This window comes from Heterocephalus glaber, unplaced genomic scaffold (genome assembly GCF_053883595.1).
Source record: "Heterocephalus glaber isolate CG9 unplaced genomic scaffold, H.glaber_assembly_v1.0 deba00001579, whole genome shotgun sequence".
NCBI lineage: Eukaryota > Metazoa > Chordata > Mammalia > Rodentia > Bathyergidae > Heterocephalus > Heterocephalus glaber.
This window is the reverse complement of record NW_028258360.1, coordinates 9,744,806-9,760,539: the sequence shown is the minus strand read 5'-3', so window position 1 is coordinate 9,760,539 and position 15,734 is coordinate 9,744,806. Positions and strand designations below refer to the sequence as shown.

General features: G+C 52.0%; 1 long non-coding RNA gene across 1 annotated transcript; it reads left to right on the top strand.

Annotated features, from left to right (window-relative positions):
* Positions 1-2,700: 2,700 nt before the first annotated feature.
* On the top strand, positions 2,701-11,024 carry LOC110344681 (uncharacterized). Its single transcript, XR_015443846.1, has 2 exons — positions 2,701-2,784; positions 3,172-11,024. It is a non-coding gene; the product is annotated as an uncharacterized LOC110344681 (long non-coding RNA).
* Positions 11,025-15,734: the final 4,710 nt, after the last annotated feature.

The window sequence follows — 15,734 nt, the reverse complement described above, 5'->3', positions numbered from 1 at the left end:
GATGAACCAAGCATGATGTTGGTGCCATTGGCTGCCGTCCTCAGAGACATCCGGGAGTTGTATTCAGGGCCTTCACACTGAGCTGCATCCCTAGCCCTATTTTATTTCTGAGACAACTGCTGAGCTGTCCAGGCTAGCAGTGAACTTGGCATCCTCCTGCCTCAGCCTCCCAGAGGGCTGGGATTATAGGAATGCACCATGGCGCTTGGCTCCTTGTTTCCTTTTGATTATTTCTGATGTTGAATTTGGACAGCAGGCATATAAACAACAGATATTAAAACGTGTATGAGAGGAATTCCCCCTCCAGCCATGACCACAGGGCCATGTGGACCAGGCCTTGGGGAAAGACCCAAAGAACTGGGAAATGGTGCCGACTTGGCCCACGGCCCCGGAGGGCCGACGTGGTGCACAGAGTGGCTGGATGACACGGAGACTGAGAAACCACAGCAGCAGCAGAGAAACCCAGTGAAGGCATGAGGTAAGCACAGCAACGGAAATCAATGAGGTGGCAAACCCATGATAACAGAATCAATAAACTCGAAGTTGGTTCTGGGGGCCAGGAGGGAAATGAATGACTCGGGCAGTGTGGGGTGGGACTCCCAGGTGTGTGGGCCAGCGCTGGGAGTCCTGCGGGGCCCACAGGGCCCGGTGACAGCAAAGTTGAGGCTCATGGACGACTCCAACCAGAACGTGACTCGCCAGTGCCGAATTCCATGGCCCTGTGGTTTCCACCAAGATTCAAGGAAGACGGAAGCCGGCGTCTCACGGAGGGAGAGCCGTGCCCTGCTGGCTCCGTGCCCGCAGCCTTGTCCCTGGGCTTCAGCTCTGAAAGGCACTGGTGCCACCTCTGCCGCCTGGGCCAGAAGGTGCCCCAGGGTGACTGCAGGGCAGTGCCGGGTTGGGCTGGAGACTTGGAGCAGCAACGTGTGCTATGGCCCTAGCGGGGCCTGGCACAGGGCCATGAGGCCGGCCGGGCACGTGAGGCCCCAGTCACCCTCTGCCACACAGGACACGGGTGCAGCAGCCACGGAGGGCCCCACACCAGCCCCCACCAGACACACGTGCCCCGCGTGAACTCGGCCGCAGCCATGCGTTCTGTGTCAGCTGCAGCCCAGCACCGTGAGGCCGGACAAGCGGGGCCTGGAAGTGTGGCCTTGGCGACCTATTTGTGCTTACGCTGAGAATGCAAGGTCATTTAGGACAACCAGCATAAAGTTTCCACATCGAGGGGCTGGAGATTTGGCTCAGTGGTGCTGCACCTGTCTTGCAAGTGCAGGTCCTGGGTTCGATCTCTGGTACGAAAACAAAAAAATCTTTTTTCTACATTGATAAAGGAGAAATATACGATCCTCTCAATCGATGTAGTATACTTAGATACCTTAGGTAATTCAACTTTTTAAAATTTGTTGTTTTTTTTTTTTGAGACAGGGTCTCACTGTGTACCCCAGGCTGGCCTGGAACTCACAGGAGTCCTCCTGCCTCAGCCTCCCTAGGGTGCGGAGATTATAGGCATGGCAAACTCAACATTTATTAATGATTTTTAGAAAGAAATCTTAGTAAATTCCTAATAGAAAAACATGTGTGGGCTGGGCATTTAGCTCAGTGGCGCTGCACCTGCCTCAGAACTGAAAGGTCCTGAGTTTGATCCCTGGTACCTCAAAAAAATAAAAATTGTAACGTGATGGTATTACAAAAAGACACCTGTGCACACGGGGCCTTCTGTGAGAGGCTGGACAGGAGGCCGCTCTGCCTGTCACACCTGTCCAGCATGGTTCCAGCATCCTCCGGGGTCAGAGGGTGACAGCAAGAAGTTCAAGTAGTGAGTGCAGGAAAGGAAGAAATAAGAGGACGATTTTCTCAGATAATGCGGTTGTGTGCGGATAATTGGAAATAATTTGCAAATAAACCATCAGCGGTAATGAGGCAGATAATCGGCCCCGTTGGGATCTATTAGTAACAAAGTGTAAGGAAAGCAACGTTTCGGCAGAAATCTTTAAAAAGGCACTGAGATATCAGAAGACTACAGACAAACCTAGCAAGTGATGTCCATGCGGAGAGCCGCGCGTGTGAATGCTGGTGACTCGAGGGCGTCTGCCCAGCCAGGCCGGCATCTGTTGCCCGCAGGTCCCACAGGCACTGACCAGCTGTCAGGACTTCCTGTGACTCGCAACTTCTTGGTTTCCCCGCTTTGCGTTTTTCCTTTTGTTTTCAGTCCTGGGGATCGAAGCCAGGCCCTCTGCACTGAGCCGCATCCTCAGACCTTTTGTCACGTTTACATCTGAGACAGGGTATCCCAAGCTTCTGCGTTGTCCACGGTGGGCTGGCACTTGTGATCTTCCTGCCTCACCCTCCAGAGTGCCAGGACGGGGGCGTGGCCCGGCGCCGGCTGAGATCTGCCGGTCTGAGGGTCTCCTCCCCTGAGGAGCCGGCGGGGGCGACGCTGCCTTCGCGGTACACACTGGACGTGGGCCGGGTCGGCCGCCGACTGCCTCCCTCGACATAGCGGGGCCACGCGGGACGCCCGGTACCGGGAGGCTCCGTCCACCGGAAGCGGCCTGCCCGGCACCATGGCAACCGCTGCGCGGCGAGCGCCGTCCCCGGCCGGCCTCAGGTTGCGCTTCGTCGCGCGCCCGCAGCGGCGCCGCCAGCGTGGGTGCAGAGCGCAGTGCTGGGCGCAGGCGCGGACGTGCGCCCCGGGCATGACACATGCGCGTGCGCGGACACGCCGGGGTGGGGGAGATGCCTGCGGAAGTCTGTTTGCATCGTGCGCCTCCTCTGTTTCGGGTAAAACTGCGAAGAGTCGCGCCGCACGAGGTCCGGACGCGTGAGCCATGGTCTCCCGTCCCGCCCGGGCCGCTGCCTGCCCACGCACGCGTCCTCCGCGCCTCTCCGCGGGAGCCGCACCCACCCGGCCACTGTGGATCCAGCCAGGGCCTTCACGCTGGGCTGCACACCACACCCTTTTCTCGTTTTTAATTTGAGGCAGGGGCTTGCTAAGTTCCCCAGGGTGGGCTCAGACTTGCAGTTCTCCTGCCTCAGGCTCCCTGAGTGGCTGGGATTACAACCGTGCTCCACCTGTCCCGGGCCTCTCTCCCCTTTTATAGCTGAGTACTATTTCACTGTGTATGCGTCACATTTGTTTCAACCAAGACATTTCTTGTTACCTTTTAGATACACAGAACATGACATTCGCGCAGGGAATTGCACCTGTTGGAGCCGCGTCTTGCTGCTCCCTCCCCTCCCTTCAGCCCTCTTCCCCTCCTTGTGCAAAAGGTTTGTTTCCATTTTCCCTTCTATCCCCCCTCCACTTCCCATTTGAAGATTCTCTTCCCATTTCCCGGTCTTTATACATTTTGGTCCTTATTTCCACTTCTGGCTTCTCACAGTAGAGAAACCATGCGGGGCCGATTTACCTCAGCTGAGAGTGCAGCCTCAAGGTGAACGCGTCACATTATGTATTCATCTGCTGACGGGCATTTAGCTTATTCCTCCTTTTCGGAATAATTCTGCAGGGAACATGGGCGTAAAAGCACCTGAGACCCTCGTTTCGATTCTTTTGGGTGCATATAGAAAAATGAAGTTGGGACCGGGGATTTAGCTCAGTGGTTCCGCCGCCTGCCTCGCAAGCGCAAGGACCCGAGTTTGATCCCCGGTACCAAAAAAAAAAAAAGGAAAACATATATTTAGGTGTCTGATTTCATCTAACATTGTGGTCTCAAAGTGCCTCCATTTTCCTAAACACACTTTCTTTATCCATTCACCTGTTGACGGGCATACAAGCTGCTTCCAAGATGCAGCTGTTATGGGCTGTGCTGCTTAAACACGGTGTGCATGCATCACTGTAATGTGATCTCTTCACCCCTTTCGGGAAGACACCTGGAAGGGAACAGCTGGGTCAAATGGAACCTCTAGTTTTAGGTCTGTTGAGGAATCTCCATACTGAATTCCACTGTGGTTGCACTAGTTTACACTCCCACCAATAATGCTGAAGGGTTCTTTCCCCCCCAGCCTCACCAGCACTTACTTCATTTCTGCTTTTTTTCCCCTGGTACCAGGGCTTGAACTCAGGATCTTGCACTTGTGAGCCAGGCGTGGTGACACTGAGCTACACCCCTGGCCCTTGATTTCTTGATGATGGCCTTTCCTCCCTCCCTCCCTTTCCCTCCCTCTCTCTCTCTCTTTCTTTCTTGTACCGGAAATTGAACTCAGAGCCTTGCACTTCCCAGGCAGGTGCTGTGCCGCTGAGCCACACCCCCGGCCCATTCTTTCTTAAGTGGGATGAAATGTGTGTTGTTTTTATTTGTATTCTCCACGGACTGAGAATTGAACATTTTTCATGTATTTATTGGCCATTTGAACTTTTTTTTTTTTTTTTGTACTGTGGATTGAACTCGGGTCCTTGCGCTTGCACAGCAGATGGCGAAACCACTGAGCGAAGTCCCCAGCCCCGTTTGAACTTCTTTGTCTGAGAAGCACCTGGTCTTGGCTGGGTCTTTTATTTGGGGGGTTAATTCTTCTGAGTTCTTTATATGTTCTACATCTTAGTCCTCTGCAAAGAATGGCTGGCAATTTCTTTCCCATTCTGTAGGGTGTCTCTTCACTCTGTTGGTTGTTCTTTTTGGTGTGCAGGAGTTTTAAAATTTGATGTGATCTTATTTGTTGATTTTGGTACTATTTCTTGTGTCACTGGTTCTGTTTACAAAGTCCCTCCCTATGCCTCCAACTTCAAGAGTTTTACCTGTTTTATCTTGCAGTAGATTAAGTGTTTTGTTTTGCTGTCTATTCTTTGATCCATTTTGACTCTAGCTTAGTGCACGGGTCTGGACTCACTCAGTCTTCTGCATGTGCATAGCTGGCCTTCCCAGCACCTTTATTTTTTATTTTTTTGGTACCAGGGATTGAACTCGGGAACTTGTGCTGGCGAGGCAGGCGGCAGCACCACTGAGCTAAATCCCCTGGCCCTCCAGCACTTTTGTTAAAGAGGCCGTCGTCGTTGTCCAGTGTAGCTTTGGTGCCTTTGTCACAGGTCAGGGGAGCGCTGAATGGCAGTGCTGTTTCTGAAGCCTCGGTTCTGGTCCACTGGTCCAAGGCCTGCTTTGTGCTGCTTTCGTCACTGCACCTGTGTGATACAACCTGAAATCTGGGCTTGTGACGCCTGCTGCTTTGCTTACTGCCAGGGCTGCTTTTGTGAGTCTGGGTCTGCTCTGTTCCAGGTGAGTTTTAAGCTTTCTCCAGCGCTGAGGAATGCTGTTGGTACCGTGCCTGGGACTGCACTAGGCTACCCCAGCTGCACGTAGGGCCTTTGGGCCACAGTGGCTCTGCCTGCCTGGGAGCCGGGATGGCTTCCATTTCCTGAGAACCCCTCCGTTTTCAGAGGAGTACTGAGTTTTTGTTACAGAGGTCTTCATTTCCTTTGTCAGATTAATTCCTAAGTATTTAATTTTCCTTGCAGCTGTTGTGAATGGGATTGTTTTCCTAATTTCTTTTCCGTGCCTTCATTACTGCGGAACAGGAACGCTATGATCTTCGTGTGCTGATTCTGTATCTCGCTGCCCGCTGGATGTGTTGGTTCTAGGAGTCTCCTGGTAGAGTAATTTGGGTCTTCTATGGAAAGGACCGTGTCATCTTTGAAGGGTGACCTGCCTTCTCCCTTCTCCCAAGTTACTCCACCTCTCTCTGGCTGGCGCTTGCTGGAGGAGCCGGGATGGGCAGGAGTGGTGACAGTGGACGTCCTCACCCCACAGGAGATGCTCTGTGCTTTCCCCAGTAACATGAGGCCCGGGCAGGCGGGCAGGCCCTTCCACTGCTGATCTATGGAGATGCCCCGCAACCTGGAAAGAAGCCACGCCCGTTTTGGCTTGGACATTTCGCCCTAAGCAGCCGTTTTCTTGGTTCTCTGCCAAGCAGGACCTCACCTCGAAGGTGCCAACCTTTCTGGCTGAAGCAGGCTGGTGCCAGTGGCACCTCCGGGACCAGTGAAGGGTGAGTCCCCCACACCTCGGGTTTCCAAGCGCGAGTCCTCCCCAACTGGTTTCTTTCCTGGTCCCCTGTCCCAGACAGAGTACCATCCGCTGAATCCTGGAAATTGCACCCAGGGAACGCTGAGCGACACCCCCAGCCCTTTTTATTTACTTTCGAATGTTTAAGACAGGGTCTCACTAAGTTGTCCACGCTGGCTTCGAACTTGCCACCCTCCTGCCTCAGCCTCCCAAGTAGCAGAGATGACAGGCAGCCTGCCCCCCGCAAGGAGAAAGCTGTGTGCACTCCACGTGGAGTCCTCTTTCTGTGGGTGCCTCCTTCCCGAGGTTCCTTAATCCACACAGAACTGGCCTGGCCTGGGGGCGCCGTCCTCCGCCCTCTGCCTGCCCCATCCAGTTACCGAACCAAACCAAGCAGCATCGGAAACAGGTGGCTTCCCTGTGGGTTCTGAACCGTGTGGGTCAGGAGTGCACTTTCCACAAAGCCGCCTGGAGAGGCCTCGGTGTCAGGAACTCAGTTCTCCTTAGCACACGTTTGCTACACACGTGGGTCACATTCAGCATGGAATCTGGACCCGGAGGTGACGCATCTGAGTTTCTTTTCCTCTTCCCTTCCCTTCCCTATATCCAAAAGCTGTTTCCATTCTCCCCTTACATCCGCTTTTCCCTTCCTTCCCTCTCCCTCCTCTCCCTTGTTCCCCTGCCCGTGTGAACACGTTCTGCCTGCTTCCCAGCGTCTGTCCTCCATGTGCTCCTTGTTTACCCTTTGGGTTTCTCACACAAGAGAAGCAGTGCGATACTTAGACTTGTGTGTCTGATTTATTTCACTTAGGATTATGGTCTTGAGGCACATCCGTTTTCCTATAGATGACTCAAGTTTATCCATCTTTATGCCAGAGTAGTACTCCACTGTATATAATAATACATCTTCTTTATCCAGTTTCCAGTTGATGGGCATTTGGGCTGCTTCCAAGCTTTAGCTATTACAAACTGTGCCGCTATAAATATGGGTGTGCATATATCGCTGTGGTGTGATGCTTTTAACTCTTCCAAGAAGCTACCTGGGAGAGGGATAGCTGGGTCAAAGGAACCTCTAGTTCTGGCTTTTTGAGGTATCTCCACACTGATGTCCACAGTGGTTGCACCAGTCTGCACTCCCACCAGCAGTAGAGAAGGGTTCCTTTTTCCCACAGCATCTCCAGCAATTATTGCTGGTTAATTTTTTGATGATAGCCATGCACACTGAAGTGAGCTGGAATCTCAGTGTTTTTTGTTTTTTTTTGTTTTTTGCGGTACCGGGGATCAAACTCAGGACCTTGCGCTTGCAAGACAGGCACAGCACCACTGAGCTAAATCCCTGGCCCTCAGTGTTGCTTTTCGTTTGTTGAATGACCAGCGATTTTAGATGAACGTGTGACATCCACTTCCACCTAATTTCAGACACAAAACAGCGTGCAGGCCAAGGGTATCTGTAGGCAGAAACTCACGGCGCCCCAGCTGGTCGACAGAGCGGCGCTCTGGGCTGCTTATTGCACACCACGCCTGCTCACTGCCCTGCTGAGGCATCTCTGCCGAAGCCCAGCCGCTCCAGGACCAGACCTGCGGCAGCCACTGCACCCCGGGGCTGTACCATGTCTGTCTCCTGCCACCCACTTCTTTCACATGGACAAAGGGTGCTCGGAAGATTACTGCTGCATTTCTCCTTGCATCTCTCAGGGATTTTACAACACAAACTTGATGCTTTGAAGAAAACCTTTATTTTGAAATGATTTCAGACTACTGGGGCCCCCACACCTCTCACCTTGAGTCCCTGGTCTTTAGTGTCTCACCATGTTCCTCTCAAAATCTCCTCTGCCTGTCTGTCTGGATTTATTGCCTGATCACCGACAGTAGGTTTCTTCTAGTCTTGGTGGTGCACGCCTGTAATCCCAGCACTTGGGAGGCTGCAGCAGGAGGATTGCTGCAAGTTTGAGGCCAGTCTGGGCTACACATGAGATTGTGTCTCAAAAAACAAACCAAGGGCTGGGGATTTAGCTCAGCAGTTCCACCGCCTGCCTTGCAAGCACAAGGACCCAAGTTCGATCCCTGGTACCAAAAAAAAAGAAACCAAAACAGGGCTGGGGATTTAGCTCAGTGGCGCCACGCCTGCCTTGCCCAGTGGCAAGATCCAGAGTTCATCCCTGGTACCAAAAAACAAATTAAAACAAACAAAAGAACAAAAAGAGAGGGTAGGTTTCTTCCCTAGGCCCCTCGCTCCCGGGTACCTGAGTGGCCCCTCCTAAGCAGGCCCCCTGCCAGCTGGCCACAGCTCTCAGGCAGGCCCGGGAAGCACACGGACATGGTGCCATCTCGGGGCTTGGCCACCACCCAGATGGCTCAGGTCACCCCAGGGTGTCCTTCGAAGTCCAGGGTCCCGGTCTCCACTAGTGTGGCCTTGTCCCTGCTGCCACACTCGGACGCCGCCCTTGGTGACAAGGCCATGGCGGCGTGCTGTGCTGTGCTCCTCTGTGGCAGTAGCTCGGCACTGGGCAGCGTCCCCACCGTGAAGACAACTCCGGGAGACACCGGGACCGGGCTGCACCAGACAGCTCTGGGGAGCACACAGCGGTTCCCAAAGTCAGCCCCTGCAGGGCCCAGCTGGCCGCCCTCTGTCAGCCTGCAGCTGGGCTCGTACGGTCGGGATGCAGGGTCCTCGCTCCTCTCAGGCTGCTCGGCTCAACTCTGTCCCTGGTGCTGCCTGAGGACGGAGGCGGACGGGCAGCGGGAGCAGTGGTCACACTACTCCGAGTAGCGGAAAACACACACCACGGCAGTCTCTAACATAAGAGCGTGAGGTGTAAGTTTAGCCTTTGCTTCTGCTCCCCATGTATAATTTCAGGGGCCACCACGGCAGTTCAGGGGCTCCTGAAATCCTGCAGTCCACACTGCAGCTGGCACAGGCAGAAGTGGTGGAAGTGACAGAGCAGCGCCTGGGGCTGGCGTGGCTGAGGTGCGCGTCCGGTTGCATTTTCACTTGGTCTGTGTCAGATTTATCACTCACATCTCCATCTAAATTCCTACTTTTAAATTTTACTGCATTCATCTTTAAATACAGGGGTAGGGCTGGGGATTTAGCTCAGTGGTTTCACCGCCTGCTGCGCAAGTGCAAGGACCCGAGTTTGATCCCCGGTACCAAAAAAAAAAAAAAAGGGAAACGAAATGGCAATAAAAACAGTTGGAACAGTTGGCTGCACACACACACACACACACACACACAAAGGGGCTGAGGGTGCAGCTCAGTGCGAGGACCTTGTTCAACCCCAGGGCTGCAAAACAAACAGAACACCTATGCGTGAACCCCGAAGATACTAGCTGATCACAACATTAAACGTATAAAAAATAAGATCTTCAAAGACTTCAGAAAGTACAACTACCAAGGATTATGGAATAACTATGTAAATGTGATTTAAAAATAAGAGAAGCTCAACAACATGCTCCAAGAAGGAAATCTTAAAAATAACCAAGTTAGAAATAAAAAATAGAATTGAAATTTAAAAATCAATGTACTGAATAAACAGTAGATTATATACATATATATACATATATGTGTATGTATATATTGCTGATAAGAGAATTCATGACCAGGAAGACTGAGCCAAACAAGTGACCTAGACTCCCAATGGGTAAGGACAAAGAAAGAAAAAATATTTTTAAATGATTGCAAGTAGCACAGGCCTATAAGCCCAGCTACTTTGGAGGCTGAGGAAGGAGGATTGCTGTAAGTCCGAGGCCAGCCTGAACTACATAACAAGACCCTGTCAAACCAAAAACCAACCAACCAAACAAACGGGCGGGGATGTAGCTCAATGGTAGAGAAACCCTTGGGTTCCATCCCAAGCATCCCAACAGACATGGGTGGGTTCTCAGAGAACGAGTCTTTCACAGGGGCTGTGCAGCAGCAACCGAGCGGAACACCTCTCGGAACCCTCCGGGAGTGGGAGATGGGCTGCGCGCACCGTACATAGCAGCTGCAGGCCTGTGATTTTTCCAGTACTGAGTTCAAATTCTGATCCTGTGATTGGTTCAAGTAAAGGCCTGTGAAGCCTTCAAATTTGAACCCTGTGATTGGTCCAGGTACAAACGGGTTCAAATTTGGGCCCTGTGATTGGTGCAGGGCTCCAGGAGCACCAGTGGAGGGCGAGGCGGGAGCTGGGGAATCTCCTGGAAGGATGTCTGCTGTCAACGCGAGCCGTGAAGTGGCTTCTGAAGAGACAGGGCGCCAGGCACGGCCCGGCCGCGGAGCTGCACGCACGGGTGGGGGAGTGGAGATGGACGGCTCAGCGGTCAGCGGTCAGCGGTCCCGCCCAGCGCAGGCCACGCCCCCCGCCCCGGGAGCCGTCGCGGAACTGAAGATGGCGGCACCCAACACAGAACAGCACTGCGGGCCGGAAGTGAAGGCGGGAGCCCGAGAGTGAGGCGGGCTGGGCTGCTGCATCCGCAGTCGTGGCGCAGACGACCTTCCGGCTTCCACGGCTTCCACGGCTTCCACGGCTTCCACGGCGCTTGCGGGCGCAGACTCAGTCCGTGAACGTGAGTCCGGGCCTGGCGCCACTGTGGGAGTAGCTTCTAAAAAGGCGCGTCTCTCCACAGAAATACTGCAGCAAACCAAGGACAGCCGTGCAGGCAAACCCAAGTCTGTCGAGGTTATAAAGAGTTTATCCCCCAATATGCAATGATTTCTCAAAATTAGAAAATAATGCCAGCGTGGTGGTGCAGGCCTGTGATCCCAGCACTCAGGAGCCTGAGCCGGAGGAGCACCATGAGTTCGAGGCCAGCCTGAACTACTAAGGTAGCAAGACCCTGTCTCAAAAAAAAACCAAAAAGAAAGCCAGAACAGTGGCTTAAGAGTGTTGGAAGCAAGTGGGAGAATTTTGAGGGAGATCAATGGCAGCATGTTTTTTGCTATAATAAATATAAACATCCACCATATATTTTGACCAGCCTTGTAAAAGAGATTTTTTAATGTTAATGTAATAAAAAGTGAAGTTTGTTTTGTTTTTTGAGACAGTCTCGCTATACAGTTCAGACTGGACTTCAACTCACTCTGTAGCCCAGGCTAGCCTCAAACTTGCAGAGATTCTCCTGTCTCAGCTTCCCAGTGCTGAGATTACAGGCATGTGCCACCACACCTGGCAAAAAGTGAAGATTTTTTGCAGAGATGAACAAAACAATCAGAGATGAAAATCTCAAAATTAGGGCTGGGGATTTAGCTCAGTGGTTCCGGCACCTGCCTTGCAAGCACAAGGTCCTGAGTTCAATCCCCGGTACCAAAAAGAAAAAAGAAAAAAAAAGAAAATCTCAAAATTTAAAACTTCTGAATGACACAGAAGCCATAAACAAATATAACCAAGGCAGCTTAGAGAAAATATTTGTACGTAACCAAGCAATAGGAAAAGGGATAATTTTAGAATAAATACAAATGGCCAATACAGACCCAAAAAGTATCACAAAATCACAACACGAGGAAAGTGCAGATCACCCAGGTACACAGCTGTTTGGACGCTTACACACGTGCGTGTGTCTGTGTGTGGACACATCCGGTCACACCCTGAAGCTGAAGTGTGGCCGCCTCTGCTCATCCGTGTCGGTGAAGCACATTAGAGCACAGCCTCGCCAGCCACTTGGCAGAAAGCTGCATGTGAAACCCTTTCTACTAAACTCCATCCCCTGCATCTATCACGGAGCAGTGCTCAGACAGGGCAGGGTGACATTACAGAGATTTTCATTTCAGAATGTTGCCATTTTTTCCAGAAAAATTTGAAACTATCTTTCTCAAGGGCAAATGGGTAGACATGAAAAAAGCAGCCAGTGGAAGGTCAACACCTAGGTACCGTCCCATTTCTGTAAAATAAGTGCAAAGCCCAGGGCTGGGCATGGTGCAGGCTCAGGGCATGTGCCCAGGGTGCAGGAGACCCTGGGTTCCATCCCCAGTACCACGGAAAAGAAGAACAAAAAGGCAAAGCAAAGCTGCAGTTACTGCTCTGGTTATCAGCGGCAGGCAACCAGCACCCCCAAATCTGGCAAACATCTGCTGTGACTGTGGCCTGGGCAGGGCTGGGTGTGGAGCCAGGGCGCTTGGGGACCTGGGTTCAACCCGCAACAATGCAAAGCAGCATCAGCACGAAGCACAGCAGCAGCACATGGTGACAGCAATGGTGGGGTTGCTTGTACAGCCAGTGATGCCAAACACCTTCACTGAAGCTGGCTTGCTTCATAAGCATTTTCTTGTTTAATGGAAAAATTCCTACTTCAGTGAAGCCACTGATTGCTACACAACAAAATTTAACCTGTTATGGTATAGCAACTTCTTTGTAAATTGGGATTTTATTTTTATTTATTTTAGGTTTTTTGAGATGGGGTCTCACTATATAGTTCAGGTTGGCCTTGAATTCACTACATAGCCCAGGCTAGCCCTAAATTCACAGTGATCCTCCTGTCTCAGCCTCCCGAGTGCTGGGATCACAGGGGTGCGCCACACCTGGCTCATTAAACTGGGATTTTAAATCAGAAACAACCAATTCCATTTTTCTAAACAAAATTAGCTACTACCAAGTATTTGGGGCGAGGGAAGTGACCTACTCCATTCCTTCACAGCTGTTTGCCAGCGTTCTGGAGGGAATGGGGGACAGCTCACTAGTTAGTGTGCTTGGTTTGGGAGTTAAATCGGAATAATTAGGTAAATACTCTGAAGCAGTCAGTGCCCCAAACAGAAAACCTCAGGCGGCCGAGACTTTGCAGTGGACTCGTGGGCAGCCAAGGTAACATGTATCTCAGTGTCACCTTCCAGCCCCAAGGAGAACTTCAGGAGGTGTCATAACAGGCAGACAAGTTCCGTCTTACTCACAAGAGGCCCTGTCTAGCAATGGACCCCGATGAAAAGCCCGAAGTCAGCTCCAGAACTGCTCACAACCATCTGGACCCCAGAATTAATGAGGGATGGGCCTCGAGCTCAAAGAAAGGGTCAAGGTGGGTGTGGTGTAGTTTATAATCCCAGCACCTGGGAAGCTGAGGCAGGAGGATGACAAGTTTGAATCGAGCCTGGGCAACATAGAACATGGCTCAAAATAAATAAAAAAACCGGAAAGAGGGTTTAAGGGATGTAGCTCAGTGTGATGGCTGAGTTAGACCCCAGTACTAAAAAAGAAAAAGTGGGAGATGGGAGACAGAAGACCTCCATAAACCCTTCTGCATATGCTGCTAATGCCAAAGAGTCACAAGTTTCTAGAGTGAAGGCGCTCAACAGGGATCTAAAAGTACAGACGCTGGTGCTGCAGTGCACTTGTAACCTCAGCCCTCAGGAGGCTGAGGCAGGAGGATTGGGTCTTCCAGACCAGCCGGGGCAACCTAGTGAGCTCAAGGCCAGCCAGGGCTCCACAGGGTGACCCTGACTCTAAATGAATAAACGGTACTGAGACAGCCTAACCCCTCCATCGGGAACTCCACGCCAATGTGAGCTCATCGGTATTCCTGCTGAACTCCTGCCCCCTGTGAGCACCATGCAACAGTGAGGTGGCTTTGGCATCAGGCCTCTTGTGGCCCGAATCACAGTAGAAAGCAAGCCGGGTCGCCATGGGCGTAGAGTACCCACAGTCTGCGGGGCGCAATGGGCGCGCACAAGTGACAGAGAGGCTCCAGGAAGCCACCGTCCATCCGCCAGCCAGCCCAATGCCCCTGACTCGCTGCATGGAGCCCCGAGCTGTCTTCCAAGCACTCACCCACTGGAGCTGGGCCTGTTGCCTGGGGCTATCAGGTGACCTAACCTGCCATCAAGCAAGCTCTGACTCCCGATTCAGGGAAAAACAGCATCCCTTTGGAGCTAGGCGGAAACCTCTCACGAGGGAAGACTCACTCCTCAGAACCCTCTCCACAAAGCCTGACCAAAAGCCAAGCTGCCTTTTCCACAGCAAACCCCACAGGGCGAAGGCAGGGCTGGACATGGTGGACACCACTCGGGCTAAACAGGAGAGCCCCTCTGAGCAGCCATGCTAGACTTCACCCCTGTTCATTTTCATCATTAGGCCCAATCAGAAGGGAGAAACCATCACAGATTTCACATAAGCAGAGAGCCCTTATTCTTGTCATCACTGCATTTTCATCAACCATTTTAATTCTCTAACTTATACGTGCTTTGCTCATTATCTGTCTAGGTAAACCTCATCGAACTTAAACACTCAAGATTCCCACAGGTTATGGAGTTTTGGTGCAAAGTAAACACCTAAATATATGTGGTTATGGATGTGCAAATGTTCATGTGCAAGGAGTTGCAATTATGGGCAGCCACAGTGGCACGTGCCTGTAATCCCAGCACTCTAGGAGGCTGGGGCAGGAGGATCAGAAGTTCCAGGCCAGCCTCAGCCACTCAGTGACTTATGGAGACCTGTCTCGAAAAGCCAAAGGGCTAGGGATGGAGCTCAGCGCAAAGGCCCTGGGTTCAGCTCCCAGTACCACACAGGTAGACCAAGTAAGGGAAATTCTAATGTCTGCCCAAGGACAAGTCACACTTGTCTGCTAAATAACCATCCCTAATGGAGGCCAATAGGAAGCAGAATTTATCCCGCACTAGTCCCCAACAACGGTTTAACAAAATCAAACATTCAGAAAGTAACGGTTCTGTGCACGATAAATGCACACCCACGGCTGCCACCATGACTACCTGGCACCGCTCAGTCTCCAAGGCCCAGGATGACAGGGAGGAGGGGCAGACCCAGGAGAAAGCTAAAGTTACTGCCCCTTGTGGAGCTGGCGGGGACTGCAGGTCCTTGGGGAAGAAAATCCCCGTGGTGAGGGACACAGGTTGTCAGGGTCACGGGGAGCCTGAGCCAGGGTCCGCAACTTTCTCCTGAGGGCCAGAGAGGACGTCACTGGTGCAGCTACGCAGCCAGACAGCACCTGGGCAAAGAAGCGTGGCTGATTTCCAGGGAAGTCTACTCACAGATGCTGACATTTGTTTCTGGTCACGTCTGTGTGTCATGAAGTAGGCTTCTTTGTAAGCACGGCCACACAGAACCAGGAACTAGGCTGGGCCTGGGGGCTGCGCAGTCACGCCCGACCTCTGGTCTCCAGGTAGAGCCCCCTGACACAACTCTGCTGGCCATTAGGTAACTCGACTAACGAACAAGTGGCAAGAGTACCACAGGTGCGTAAGCTCTGCCTAAGCTGTTGGTACATCAATGTTGAGACGAAAAGCATTAAAGGTTAAGCATGCTGCCGGAGGACCTAACTGCCCAAGTTTCTTTTATTCTGTCTGCAGCTCTCACACACACGCAGCAGCAGCACTGTGGCTGGACTTGCCGTGCAACAAGCAGGGCACAGTCTCTGGAAGACACTTTTCACACCTTACATGAGTCAGAGGTGGCCACACTTTGATCCCCGGCAGCAAACGCCAGGTCGCAATTTTGTGACTATACCACTTTGGCTTGACTTAATAAAAATGCACCCAATCATTTAAAAATGGCCTTTTGGGGACCAGGCCAGCATATAAAATTCCTGTCATGTAAAATTTAACCATTTGCCTTTTCACTTTTTTTTTGGTACCGGGGACTGAACTTGGGACCGTGTGCTTGCGAGGCAGGCGGCAGCACCACTGAGCCAAATCCCTGGCCCAACCTTTTTAACAAATAACCTTTCAACTTTAAACCTGTTACTTGATTGTTGTATGGATCTACGTTACGGTGGCAAGAGACAGATTCAGTACGGGTGATGGTTTTAGCAGCCTAT